The 14,981-nt window shown below is 46.7% G+C and overlaps 1 non-coding gene across 1 annotated transcript; it reads right to left on the bottom strand.

Annotated features, from left to right (window-relative positions):
• Positions 1-10,577: 10,577 nt before the first annotated feature.
• Positions 10,578-10,696, bottom strand: LOC143357576 (5S ribosomal RNA). The gene has a single exon (XR_013082852.1). It is a non-coding gene; the product is annotated as a 5S ribosomal RNA (ribosomal RNA).
• Positions 10,697-14,981: the final 4,285 nt, after the last annotated feature.

Below are 14,981 nucleotides of genomic sequence, written 5' to 3'. Positions count from 1 at the left end.
CGAACCCGGATCATCGCGCGATCCTGCAGGGCCTGGGTCACCGATTGTCGTCCATAAATCATTACCACGAAACAATCTCCAATCAGCTCCCGGTAGTCGAACGTAACACAGTCGCCGGCAGAACCCCGATAAACGATCCCCTTTTTCGTGTATTCAATTTCACGTGTGCACGTCGTCCAGGGTGACCCATATCAATATCTGATGGGACGCGGGGCCCCGATGCTCAAGACAAATGATCGCCGCGGCTCGGCGCGCTCCTCGTTTAAGGACTCTCGATCGGAACACGTCGCCCCGTCGCGTTTCCATGGGGTCGACCACCGTGCAGAACGGGCAGCCGTTTCTCCACGCTCGTGGAAATGGTGTCCGGTTTGGAATTCCAGAGATAAGATAAAATATGGGCGCGGATAATCTAACACGCTCCTTCTCGTATTCCGATGGTTTAATTTCTCCGTTGTCGCGCGCGGTACACCCTCGATCACGCTGGTTCCGGTTACTCGCTTAGCGTACCTGTACAGGCGGTTCCACAACAGCCGAGTACTTCCAGACGTTGATTACTAGATCGTTCGTCTAGATCCGATCAGTTGCTGCTGGACTGCCGATTTTATTTTATTTTTGCCGCACGGTTTTAGCGTAGGTGGTGTTAACTTTGAATTAATAATTGCACTGAACAGTGGCACGGAAAGAACGGGATGTTCTTTCAATTGGTCATGACAATATTTAATTTAGCTGTTGGCGTAAATCGTCTTAAATATAGGAATACTGACCGTTTAGAGCAAAAATTAAAAAATTAAAATTTGGTACTTAATGTGATACTTTCGGACTGTAAAAATTGAAGAATCGATGTCGAAAATTTCCATAATAAGTTTAGTCGTGGACGTAGCATGGGCCTTTTTTCTTTGATTTTTTGGATCGTTTGTTGTGGACCGTGCTGTAGCGGAGTGAATCGCATGTTATCACGAACGGATCGGGAATGCGTTTCGGCGAGCGTTTCGTGGTCGAAAAAGGAATGCCGCGGGGCGGAGGCGCGTGTGGGAGTGAAAACGGTCGATTGCGAAACGAAACGAAACGAAACGAAAGGATAGGACATTAGAGTTGTCGTTTTGCCGGGGAACGTTTAAGCGAGGTGGCAACGGTGTCCGCCTCTTAACTGATATCCGATACCGGGCTTCTGCGAACGTACTCGTGCGCCGCTCGGCAGAAAGAAAGTCAGGTGTTTAACGTTAAGTAGCCGGGGTAACGGTCTCGTTGGATCGCGGAACGCCGATGATCCACCGATTACTGACCGGCCGAATGCCTCCTGTATCGGTTCCTATTCATTTTTTATCTGGAAAGTGTAACTGAAAGGAACCACTTGCCCCCGATCTTTATCGGGACAGATGCCGACGCTCTCTTTCGTGCGATATCCCGGCCGCGATGCCTGCCCGATTTCATATCGAGAGAACGAGCACTGGCCCCGTCCAACAGTCGGCACGCCTCTCAAACAGAACGACTGAATGACTGTTCGAAATGAGAAGTGGGGCGAGAAACGGGCTCACGGAAATTCGACACTGTCGCAATCATAGCCACAGAAAAAGTTCAACGAAAAGCCGTTCCATTCGAAAAAGTGCGGATCATCACAGAACCTCGTACAAAATAATATCGTCAGAATATTCTCCACCCTTGTTGGACACACCCATTAAAAGTCTACTTAGCTTAATTAAGCTAGTGCCATTTTATAGACATTTAAAATCTAACATTTCACCTTGGAAAATCAAGTTACCATAGACCACTCGCGTATGACGCTCGGTGATTTCAACGCATGGTAGACGATGACAGTGCTCGGAGACTTCGATGCGCGGTGAACGCTAATATTACTCCGTTACTTCCCTGCTTCGTATTGTCTAAGGCAAGCGAATAATTAGGGAACAGCTGTGGTAGAAAGAGGAAGAAGACACAGAAAATCATGAGAGAAGAATGAACGACTGCAAAGAGGATATCCGTCCTCGATTACCGATTCCACTGAAATTATTCTGCTTGGGTAAACTACTTTATTATTAGCAGCATGAAATGTGAATTTTATGTCCTCACGACAAAACTGAATCGGTACAATTTAAAATAGTCAAGATTTACAGGCCTCGCAATCAGTCTCCGATATGCAATTGCGGATCTCACTGGCGCAGCTTGTGAATTTGAGGCTGATTTTTGCGTCGCCGCGAAAACCGATCGCGGTTCCTAGAAGCGGGCAATCAGGCGAGACAATAGAAATTCTCGCAAGATGACGTCAACGCGAAGCAGGCTGGCGAGGTGGTAGCGACGCGACGTCGGGCAACCAGTCTCGCTGACATCGAAGCTGAAGCGACCGAACTGCTGATCGGTTGGCGGCGAGGCGAGGAGACGCGACGCGACGCGGAGAAAGACACGCTGCGCATCGCAGCGCAGCGGCGGGCCTTAGAATCGTTAGCGCGTAAGTTGCTGAAAAATCCCGTCCCGACAATGATGACATCCCACGAGCCATCAAACAAAGCACGGCTGGCCGCACAAAGGCTTCACGATAAACCGTGTAAGCATGCACGGGGCCCGGCAGCCATTCAAACCATCGACAGATGCGCTCGCGGCGTCGAGTGGCGGCCGTCGAAGGGAACGGACAGGTTTCCCGAGGCGATGCGGTGCGGTGCGTTGCAGTGCGTTGCGTTGCGCATCACCGACGAATCCCCATGGGCGCCCGAGGATTCTCGGAATGGCCGCGGCCGAACGATAACGGTAGGGTCGCGGTTGACCCGCGAGACACGGTGGCATTGTGTCCGGTAGCGGAGGAGACCGGCTGCGAGCGGCGGACGACAATGGACTTCGTCTAAAATCCACGAGCGAGTTGCCTACTAGCTGGCGGCGCGTCTCGGACTGCGAGGGCACCTCGCGCGCCACAATACCGGCGAATAGATAATACCCAATCACAGTGGTGGCTGAATGCCAGGGCCGGCCATAATAGCCCTAATGCAACCGGTGAATAGGCCTCGTTGCTTGCGCAACAGACGTGTTTCGCTTCCTCTCGCTTCTCCGAGCCCCGCGTCCTCCGTCCGGGGCTTGTGTACATATTTCTCGGTGAATCTTTTCTTCCTCCCCTCGGAGGCCACATCCGCGTTCCCCTACTCTTTCCTCTCTCTCTCTCTCTCTCTCTCTCGTACTCTCCGAAGGTATATCCCTCGTCATTGAAAGTGTCCGAAAGGCCTGAACCCCGTCGGTTCATCTCGATCCGTGCTCTCGCCGGACGACCGGCACGCATTTCTCGGCAGGCGTTGCGCGTCCTTCCGAACGATACTCCGCAACGAGGATCGTCCGAGGTATAGTTAGGTCGATTGTTGCGTGCCGCGGCCGCGGATCCGACGCATTGTCGGTCCCCGCATTTTTGTTTCTCGTAATGAACTATTGATCGCGCGCAGCCACGGCGATCCTTTCACGCCGCCATCGCATCGGGACCGGCTACGGCCACGGTTAAGGTTCTCGACGCCAAGATCGCCATCCATGGCTCGGATCGCGGACTAGAACGACCGAGGGGACATGGGGGGCCAACGGGGCCGAAGAGGGCGAGGAGAGTGGGCGCACGTATTCACGGATCATTACGCGACAGTGACGAATTATAACGACGCGACCGTAATGCGTCTCCTTGTACAGCCGGGGCAGCGTTTTTGCCACCGAGACACTGGGATCGATAGAAGATCGAGAGAGAGAGGGGGTGGCGGACCGAGGGGACGAGGGGGGACCACACGATGCGGATACCGAAAGGAGAGAACCTCCAGCAGCCCCACGGTGCTCCCCGGTGCATCCTGCCTCGTAAACCTGTTCCCTCTTTTCGCCGCTCGGGAACCGCTTTTATTTACGAGTGTCTCGCGTGCCGCGGAATTTCGAATTCGTTCACGGCTACCGATCCGCGAGGCGGTGGTTCTAGCAGCTCCGGGGGCCCCGAAACTGGGCGTGTCGTAACGGGTGGCCCCGGCTTCCATTAATGCGCGGCCCCCCCCTGGCCCCCCGGTGCCCCGAACTCGTGCGTTTCGAGCTTTCGACGCGTGCACGGAAGCCGAACGATTAAATGATTGCACTGTTCCCGCTGTAATTTATGGGAATTAAAATCGTACGCCGGCCTGGCCATTTTTAGACGGCCCCCTCTTTCGTCGCGTCCAAAGTCAGCCGAAAGAACAGGACTCTCTGCTATATTTCTCTCGGGGTTACAATAATTTCATCGTCTGTCACAACTTTCTAAATAGGATCTTCTTGTATCGGGGCTGAAATTAATTATGATTCTTGTTATACAATATTGCCGCGAACAATGTACTTTGTAGGTTTTATTATAGGTATAAAATGAAGTGGAAACCTCCTTAAAATTCATGAAACGTCCTCTCGTACCGGAGCTAAAGCCATTGTGTGTTTTACGAGCGCATAAAATTCGCAGCTATTGTGGCATCATGAGAAATTCAGATAGCCTGTCGTGAGAGAATCAATTACGCGTTTTCCGAACCCAGCTTTGTTGATGTAAATCGTGATCGGTAATTAGGAAATGGTGGGAAAGAATCATGAATGTAATTTGAACACTTCGCGATCTTGATATTAATTTAGATATTACAAGCGGTCTGTAAATTTTATTTCAAGTAGGTAGAATTATTTGTATCGTGGATCAGTGTAATTGAACGTTTAAAATAATCTTGTCACGATTTTATCTTACAATTAGTCACCCGTAATAACAGTGTTTGTAATGATACGTGCAGTCTTTTGCACGTCAGAAAATTTTGCAGCCAATTACTCCGATGCGTTAATATACCCGGAGAAGAAAAAGCACAGCCCAATGCAATTACGAAGGCTGAAAACAATTTCTGTGTGGGAGATCGCGTGAATGAGAGTAAATGACTCCGAGCGACCTTTACACCACTCCACGGTATTCTATGAATCATTTTCTTTCATTCAACCGTGACCCACACCTTCGCTAGCCGTGAACATCAATGAAAACCGCTTCGCGTGGGCTTGCAAGACCATATTTACGATTGTTGATACGTAAATGGTACAAATGTTATGTCACTTCTACTACCTACTACTGCAATCTATATTCTAATGCACCGACTGTCTCGCAACTCACGCCAGGTACAATCATGGAATAGCTAATAACCCAGCGGACTATGAATCGATTTCGTCACGTCATAAATTCCTCGCAATCATAGTAAGCCATCAATTCTCAAAACCAAACCTCAAGAATAATTCAGAAAGAATTTAACAAAAAATCTGACACACTAGTTAGAACTGAAGATGATCAAGATTTGGATTTGCATGGTCGTTGTTATTTCGAGGAAAAATTGACTATCTCGAGTGACCCACTTTGTTCGAAAAGAAAGTTGAACACTGTGAAGATACCGTTTGTCTGTGAGATTTAAAAATTGTTTGTGGCATTTTTAAGTGTGCAATCTGTGAAATATGGTCCCTGCAAGCAAAAGGAAAGTCGAAAACGGACACTGACAAGATACCGTTTGTCTGTGAAATTTAAAAATTGTTTGTGCCATTTTTAAGTGTACAATCTGTGAAATATGGTCCCTGCAAGCAAAAGGAAAGTCGAAAACGGACGCTGACAAGGTACCGTTTGTCTGTGAAATTTAAAAATTGTTTGTGCCATTTTTAAGTGTGCAATCTGTGAAATATGGTCCCTGCAAGCAAAACGATTCCATTTATCTGAATAAGAATGATGTACCATTTATCACGGAGGAAGTCAGCTACGACTGAAAATAATCGTGCCCGAGTAATCGATTGAACGAGGTACCTGTATGAAAATAATCTGCTCGGTTGCGGGATTTTTGTTTCCGCTCGATAATAATAAGAGTGTCGGAACCAAACCAACTTTTTCGAGCTTGGAATCAGAAAGTGATGTCGGTGAGTCACGCTGCGCACCCAGACGTTGTCGCGCGCATCGGGACGTCGAAGCGTTCGTGCGGTTTGCTCGCTGATGGTTTTGACGCTAAGTAACCGCGGAATTACGTGATCGATAAGGCTCGAGGTCGCGGAGGATCATAAATTATCGTTGCTTATCCGTTGTCGGAGTCTGCGGTTCCCACGTGGTAATGAGACAAGCGTCCATCTCTCTCTCTCTCTCTCTCTCTCCCTTTTTCTCTCGGTGGTTTGAGCGGCGGTTTTTCTCGGCGCTCGCGCAACAAGCCGAACGATTTCGTTCTAGCCGGGCGGCACTCGGTGAAACGAGCGATAATATATTACCGGTTGATTCGATCGTTGCTGTCATTTGCGCCAGACAGCTCGGGGATTAATTAGCTCGGCCAATGGTTCGAGATCTCATTCGGGGCGACTCCTGCGCCCCGATACTTTCTTCTTCTTCCTACTCCGCTCGGCGTCGTCCTCCTCCTCTTCTTTCGCGATCCACCGTTCGCCCCGTCCTTGTTCTTCCCTGGTATCCTTCGGGCACGAGGAGACCGCCTCGATCCCGTCCCGACATATCGGAACGTCCGCGCGCTGGAACGCGCGTGCCTGATCGTCGTTTAGATTCGCCGTTCCTCTTCGACTGTTCGGCCGCGCCGTTTCCGCGCGCGGATGACAAAGAAAGGGCCGACGCGCTGCTAACCGGGGCGCGCGCTCGTAACTCAGTTTACTTGCAGTCGTCGCGCCGTGATTTGCGGCCCGGCCGACGAAGAAACGCGTATCAAAGGTACCTTGGCCCGCGGATCGACGCTCGCCGCTCGGAAAATGGCCCCCGAGCCGATCCCAGCTCACAGATTCACAAAACTTTGAAAAACTCAACGTATATAATTCTCTGCGGTAATAATTCTACGCACGGGCTGTCAAATTGAATTAGACAACAGTTTAAGTTGATTAGCTGACCGGAAAATGTCTCCAGATTGTAGCTAATAAGAAACTTCGATGCGTTCGGAGACCCTCGAAAAATGTGAAAGTTTAATTGGCGCCCTCCCTCGATATCTCGTTCGTCAATTAATTATAACTAGCCAGTAAGGCCCGGCAAGTACTCGTCCACCCACACGGAGCTCGCATTATGCCGATGTCCGAACCTGTCAGCGTTTCTTCGACAAGTCAATAACAGTCTTCCCATTGTCAGCGTTTCTGCTCCGCCTACAAGCTCTTCCATTAGTCACGACATTGGCTGCGTTCGTTCTAACGATAACTAATCTCTATAATTACCAGCGATTATATTGCCGTGTTCTTCGTGTTTTTCACGTGGCGTACACCGTAAAAATCTCACGACGCAAACGACCCATACATCTAGCAGACTGCTCCGATAAATATCTGATCGACAAAATTGATTGCCTTCCTTCTCATTTGATTGCTTTGCTAATCAGCAAATAAACGTTCACGACAATTGTGTCTTTTATCGAGCCGACTACTCTCTAATAAACGAACAATATTACTGTTCACAATCGGTAGGAAACTAATCGAATACGGCATATTTATTGGAGCCAGTGGTACAAGTAAATAACAATTTGAAGTGGACAGAAGAAAGTTTAGAGGGAACAACTCTCTCTTGGTGCAACTCTGTGTCAGAATGGTCCCTGCCGTCCGAGGGGAATCAAAATTTTATAGAAAATTAGATAGTATCAGAACGCTGACACGTCCTAGAGTAACTTTCTGTGGATAATTTTCGGAATTGTTACAATCAAGAGTTGGTTTGTTGGTCTTCCAGGGGCGATTTTTGATCAGCAAGAGGCTTCCCAGAAAATCCATCTTACTCGAGCGGCACGACAGAATAAAATCACCCGGCAATCTTCGGCTCGCAGATCTCGAGTGTCCGCTGCGGAGGTTCCCTCTTGGGCACGATCTAGGCGCCGATTCTCACACGTTCCTCGAATAATCTCGATCCTCGGTGTTCCCCGTCCATCCTGGCAGGACAGCCAGCCCGCACTCGTCCGGCTCGGCTGCCAGGATTCGAGGGGGTCTCTCACTCGACGACAAACGTACCGGCTAAAGTTACCGGCTGCCGAGCCGTTAATTCGTCTCGATCGAGTGCTTAGATAAATCGACACGTCCTCTCGTGGACGCGGTCGAGCGTGGCCGGGGGGATCTTCTCTCCCTCTCCTCTTCTCTCCTGTCCCTCTCCTCTCTGTGTTCTCCGGCTCGGCCTGCACCCACTCATCCCCCTTGGCTCCCTCTAAGCTCAGCCTATATTGCCTGGCCTGCCTGGCGACCGGTGAACGCCGTTCGAGATAAGCCATCTGATATCCGGTTAATGCCGAAGATAAATAACAATTATTTTATAATTAAGCAGCTAACCAAGTGGGTAGTAAATACACGTCCATGTGGTGAAACACCTCCCCGCAACCTGACACCGCTCGTTGCCGCTCATTCATAAGACGTGAGAGCGGCATCGATCAACCTCGGCCGCCACGGATCAGACGCCATGAGCTCGATTACGATCCCCATGGATCCACCGTGATGCGTCCCGCGATTCTCTCTCTAGGAGCAGTCGCGAAAAACTGGCCTGCTCCCTCGCGAATCGCGAAACGTCTTGAACACTCTTTGAACTCCATTGGTGGCTTTATATGTTGCTAAATGTTGCAGATTGTGTTATGGTACGAATTAGTCCTGCTGCAAGTGGAAATTGAATTTTTTAACGTGGAGGATAATTCTTGTCCCAGAACAATTGCGTTCTCAGTAGTTAATCAAGTATATTAATTCGCTTAACTTTACTTAAAACAGTTGCACATAAATCTTTGCGAGAAGATAGTAATTCAAGTAATTTTGACAGGAGAGATGGGTTTGCTTTCATCTATTCTGCACCAGTGCGCGAACGTCGATTGCACGATGGAACGATTGTTGCGTGAAAACCGTGTAGAAACTGCTCGCAAATATCAAGGTTCAAATTGTAATTAATGGGGTAGTCAATCAGCTGTACGAGACCTCCCAGTCGTAACCTGTTCTCCACAGTGTACTACTCGTACGTTTACGCATTACCTAACGCATTACACGCGCGCGTAATTTATAATGTCTAGTCCGAGTGCGTTTGTGGGAATTCTCATTTTTACAAGGAAATCTTTAAGGAATTGGAGTAGGATTTTGTTTTATGTAGTAAAACAGTTGGATATCGTGGAATCTAAAACCGAATTGAATTTAATTACTTCAGCATTCTAGTAGAGCCACGAATGCATAAATATCCATAGCAAAACAAGAACCAACAGGTTTCATCGATATTTCATTAAATTACTAGCGCATCTGCGTGTTATACCCATTACCATAAATCTAAATTTTTATTTGTATCATTTTACTGTGAAATGTAAACTTGTTCGATAGCTCCATACTATATAATTTTTCCTTAGAAATTAATTGGACTCCCGGAATCGAATCAATTTTTATATAATGGATCAGGATATAGTAAATCTTACTTTTTTACCCGAAATAAGTGCCATTTAAAATACGAACATGTTGCTGAAAATTCGCGACACAAAATAAAATACAATTTAGAGTAAGTGTTTTAATTGCAACGAGAACAAAATACCAAAAATCGACCCAGCGGCCGCATAACCAGAGGAAGTAACTATCGGACAAATTCGGCCGGACATTTACGGGGCGATATAAAAATGAATCGAATAGAAGTTTTAATCACCCTATATTTCCCGATGTGCCCTATTAGCAGCACGCCGCGCCGGTCATCCGGGGGCTTCCAAATTAAACACCGAGCTAAGTATCCCCGTGTCTGCCGCCGCCGCACAATAAATATCAGAAGATATTTATCGGCGGCGTTGGCCCACGATTTTCAAAGAGGCCCCGCAACGGTTTTCGCGTGGCTCGCCATTAAACGATCTTCCCGTTGGTCGCGGACGGTCCATTCTGGAAATATTCGAGGAATCCGCGTTGGCCGGGACCGACACGCCACCATTCCAGCGAGGTTTAAGGGGTTAGGCCACCCTGATTAAAAAATTATTCTTTTTCATTCCCATTCGATAGTTTGCAGCTCCGGGTAGAATATCCCGGATAGAAAGTTCTCACCGTTCCACGAATCTACCGGCGTGACGCGAATTAAAACCTTGTTCTTCCAAAACGAGAGTTTCGAAACTAGCGGAGTAAATGTATTCCACAATTTTTATCTGATTCAACTTTCGATACAATCTTCCGCTTTGCGTAACCTAGCGAAATAGTACTTCCGTGAAGTATTCAAATCTCCGTTTCATTTTCTAGAAAACGGAGTTTTGAGGTTCGTCGAGTTTGGCAGGTCTTCGTAGATTCGCGATAAGGTAGAGTGACTACATTACCGTCAAAAAATGGTTTTACGCGCCTCAAGTTTTGGTGCTTATATAAGAATATTTTGTCGCTGGTAAAGGGCTCGTTCGAAAGAGGAAGGTTCAATCTAGCGCGCGCTGGTCATGAGCTGACGAGATTATGCAGGTATTTGGTAATATAAGCGTTAGAAGTAGGCCAAAAATTGACGTTGTGCGTGCCGTGGAATCCAAGCATTTTTATGCCATTGGATGAGTTTTGGCACATTGTCGCTGTAATCAAAATTCGTCAGCGTACCTGTGCTATTTTTTAATTTTTGAAAACGAGATGAAAAGAACTATGCAATGGTATCTACCGTTTTAAAAGATAAGACTGAATGAAAAATAAAAAAAGTGTGCCAACAACACGCGGTATTCCCAGGCGGTCACCCATCCAAGTACTAACCACGCTCAACACTGTTTAACTTCGATGATCAGACGAGAATCGGTTTTTTCAGTGAGATATGGTCGTTGACATTAGTACATGTTAAAAACTGAATAGTATTCCACTTAAAATTCCGTTAAGCTTCATTATGTTACGGGCCCGGTCTTCGTAGATTCGCGATAAGGTAGAGTGACCACGTTACCGACAAAAATAGGCGAAAAATGGTTTTACGTGCCTCAACTTTTCGCCCTTATATGAGAATATTTCGTCGCTGGTAAAGGGCTCATTCGAAAGAGGAAGGTTCAATCTAGTGCGCGCTGGTCAAGAGCGGCCGAGATTATGCAGATATTTGGTAATATAAGCGTTCGAAGTAGGCCAAAAATTGACGATGTGCGTGCCGTGGAATCCGAGCATTTTCATGCCATTGGATGAGTTTGCTGAACTCTGAATGAAAATATCTCCAGCTACAAATTGAGCTGTATTTTGTCATGATTCTCAGCGAAATACAGCGAAACACTTGAAGCACGTTTCTGGCTTCAAAATTCATAATATCGATAATACAGAGCAAGAAATGTGACAAGTTTAATCACAGACTTAAGACCCGTCGGATCAAGACCAAGACGGATCTTAAGTCTGTGTCTGAAGGCTGTGAATGGAAATTATGAAATTAACAGTCCCCGTCAGAATTCGAGCGTGGATTTCACGCGATTCGCGGGACGATGACGATCGGATTTCTCGTCGGCGCGCGGCGTTTTCCACGGCGGTCGTGGCCGGGTGGTTTCTCTTTCCCTCGGAGCGTCCGCTCTCTCGTCCAGGTGAAATAAGGCCCGGCGGGGTCGTAAAGCGGGCCTCCCGTCGTAAGTTACGTCCGGTGTGTACGCATAAAGCCATTATATACCTTATACTGTCCTGTAATACGCTATAAAATCCCGCGTTGTATATCTAGGCGCGATATCATCTGGGTTAGGAGCACCCGTAGAGCACACACTCTGTTAGCGCTCGATCTCTCCTCCTCCTCGACCCTCCCCTCTTTCTCTCTTCCTTCTCTTAATCTTTCGCCCCTCTCGCTCTTTATTTCCCCTCTCCGTTCCGCGCCGTACGGCTTCCACGATGCTGGTAGAACGACCTTCCACGCTAGGAGCGTACAACGTCCAAGTACGTACTTACCGGCGCTGTCTCTTTTACTTCGATCGGGATGCCCATTATTTTCGCCCTCGATGGTGAAACCTTTCCGACGGCAAGAAACTCCGCAACGGCCATACGTCTCCGACGCCGCGGCCGTGTGTGAAACAACCACCGAGCTCGCTACAACCGAGAACCAACTCTCTCTCTCTCCCCCTCTCCCTCTTTTTCTTTTTTTTTTCTCTCGCAGCTTTTTTCTTCCTTTATCTCGCTTTTGTTTTTTCACGGTGATAATAGCGTTCCCCTTTCGATCGCCCCGACCGCGCCAACCCCTCCCTCCCTCCTTTCTTTCCGCGCGTCCGATCGCATGCGATCGACGTTTTTTGCGATTGTAATTATTTTGTTGGTCCAACTCTTTTTTTCCATCGATCGACTTATCGACCCGTTATCCCGCCGGATCTTAATTGCTTCCGAACGCACCGCGTTACGTTTACCGTACGCTATTATCGGGTGCGCCCCGACCTGTACGCACCTTGTAATCCCGATGCTGAACAGCCGCGGGGCCACGATTTGTTGGTATTACCGCCGAGGTCTCTTCCAAATGGATTTCGTCGACGATTTCCGCGCCGATGATTGAGCTATCAACTGCGCCGATTTTGGATACCGATTGCGACGAACCTCCGTAAGAGGCGCGCGACACAAGAGACACGCGTTCTGCGGAACTGCGGAATCATTCAGAGGAAATCCCCGGAAATTTAATTTAGAATTGAAATATTATAAGAATTTCCCTTAATTCATTTTCACCGGAATAATTCTTCTAAAATTTAATTTAAACTTGAACATCCCCGGAAATTCAAGTTAAAATTAAATATTATAAGAATTTCCCTTAATCATTTTTCACTGTAATAATTCTTCTAAAATTTAACTTAAACTTCAAAATCCCCGGACATTCAAGTTAAAATTAAATATTATAAGAATTTCCCTTAATCAATTTTCACCGTAATAATTTTTCTAAAATTTGATTTAAACTTGAAAATCCCCTAAAATTCCAATTAAAATTCAAATATTATAAGAATTTCCCTCAATCAATGTTCACCATAATTCTTCTAAGATTTACATTAAACTTACTTTTATTAGTATATTAACTAACTATTATTTGAAGAAAATGCAACAGGAAAATCAAAATAATACTTTCCCCCGAGTATTCACAGTTCTATCATTTATATAAAGAGTATCATCTTGTTGGCCCCCAAAAAAATAAATAAATAAATGTAAGAAATATTTAGAAAATTAATGAATAAAGATCGGATCGGGCCCGAAAAACACAGCCGTCCACGCGGCCATCAAAAACGTCCTCCCGGGAAGCGTTGAGTGTCACTCCCGAGTGCCGGCGCTCGGCCAATAAAATCCTCCGCGCGGAGACCCGAATAAATCAGGGCATCTTTCGCGTAAATTACGCGAGCGGACAAGCGAGCGGACCGCTGAAAAGGACACCGCGTTCCGTCGAATGGTCCGCGACCCGGCACGTTTTGCATTCATCGCGGGGATCTCGCCGTGGATTCGGTTACTCGCGGCGCGTAAGCGTAAGCGAGCGAGCGAGCGTTACCCGTCGCGTCCCCGGTTTCTGCGCGCGGGACAACGCTTGTCTCGCAGCTCACTTCCACCGCGATGAGCTACGGCAGGCCAGAGGACAGCGACCAAGGTGTTACATTACAAAACTCCCGCGGGTACGCGGAGTTTACGGGATACGGAAGCCTCGTAGTCGACGGCTACCGAAACCCTCTCGCGTATTTCCACGATAGCGACGCGCTCGCGCGCGCGTGCACTCGCTCCGGCGAGTGGTATACGATTACGGGGGTATAACATGACTCGTCTCCCAAACCATCCACGCATCGCACGGTACACTGGCTCAATAGAATCCGAGGACAAAAATCATGTTTCAGATTTTTTGCGACCGTGCCACCAGTGCATGGGACAAAATTTATAACTTCTAAACTCATCCATTTTCGATTTAATACTCTTTTAACACTAGGTTTACGGGACCTGTCAAAATGGCGGGTTCTAATATTTTTATTTTATCATTATTGAGATTGTGAAGATCCATCTACGTGGAATTACTCAACAAACTTATTTCCTTAGGTATATATCATTTAAAAAATGGCTGAAAACTTGGATGGACACATTCTTCTTACTTTTATAAAGTAATGTAAAATACTCACTTTTAATGCTCCGTAAACCTAGTGTTAACACGTTGACTGCCATGTCACCCATATGTGGGTGACGGAATTATTTGTCCAGGTTTTAATATGAATTTTTACGTTAATATATTCAATGTACCAAATTTGATTAGGATCTGTAAAATGCAAGGAAGTTGGAGGACTACTCAATATTATACATTGAATTTTTCTCAATTTTTATTTCAATAAATAACTTACTCGGATTTTATGGAATTTTTGAGGTTTCTGTAGTTTGGCAGTCAAAGTGTTAAAGAGAATGCTTCGATCGATGTAGAGAAGAAATACAATTTCATTGGAAAAAATGTAGGTGATCTTAGTTCTTTATGAAATGAAATGTTTCTTGCCAATTTTTTCAATTGCAATTTGTTGTCACTTGATTACTGACCAAATTTTGTTGGAAAATATTTTTGATCAGTATATCAGAACTGCGTCAAAAACATATAAAGTATGTGGATTTTGGGAACCGAGGTTAGCAACGTTTAATATTCTTTTGTATCGAATATCTGATAAGTTGGTTTTTCATTTTTATGCTATAGACAGACAACGCGCTGTAGTACGCCGAAGGCGATTCATGCTCGAACGATCGACCTCTGGTTGCTAATGGCCGCTCCTCCAGTCGAGGGCTTCTAAGAAAATCACATCGACCGGCATCAACGTTGTCCGCGCAATTTTTCGTCCACTCGGAACCTGTTTAAATGTTGCGCCGAGAGATGCAATGTTGTGAAATGGGGCGGAAGCTGGGTCGTCCCTAGAGCTAGTAGACTTTTACGAAACGGTTATTGGTAGTTAATCGTTCCACCGATCTGGAGTATGTTAATTTTCGAACTCTCTTCCTGCCGACATGCACATTTGCTCTGTTCTAACCGTTGATTTCTTTTTTTTTTTTTTTGTTGTTGCTCGATGAGGAGGAAACTGTCTGGAGCAGTTCGCTGCTGAGCGTTACGGCTTGCAGGAAACTTCAACCGAATGAGTTTGCTTGGGATGAATAGCTGGCATAAATAACTGAAAACTTGGGTC

Source organism: Halictus rubicundus, chromosome 9, assembly GCF_050948215.1.
Source record: "Halictus rubicundus isolate RS-2024b chromosome 9, iyHalRubi1_principal, whole genome shotgun sequence".
In the NCBI taxonomy this organism is placed as follows: domain Eukaryota; kingdom Metazoa; phylum Arthropoda; class Insecta; order Hymenoptera; family Halictidae; genus Halictus; species Halictus rubicundus.
This window is presented reverse-complemented; position numbering and strand designations above follow the sequence as displayed.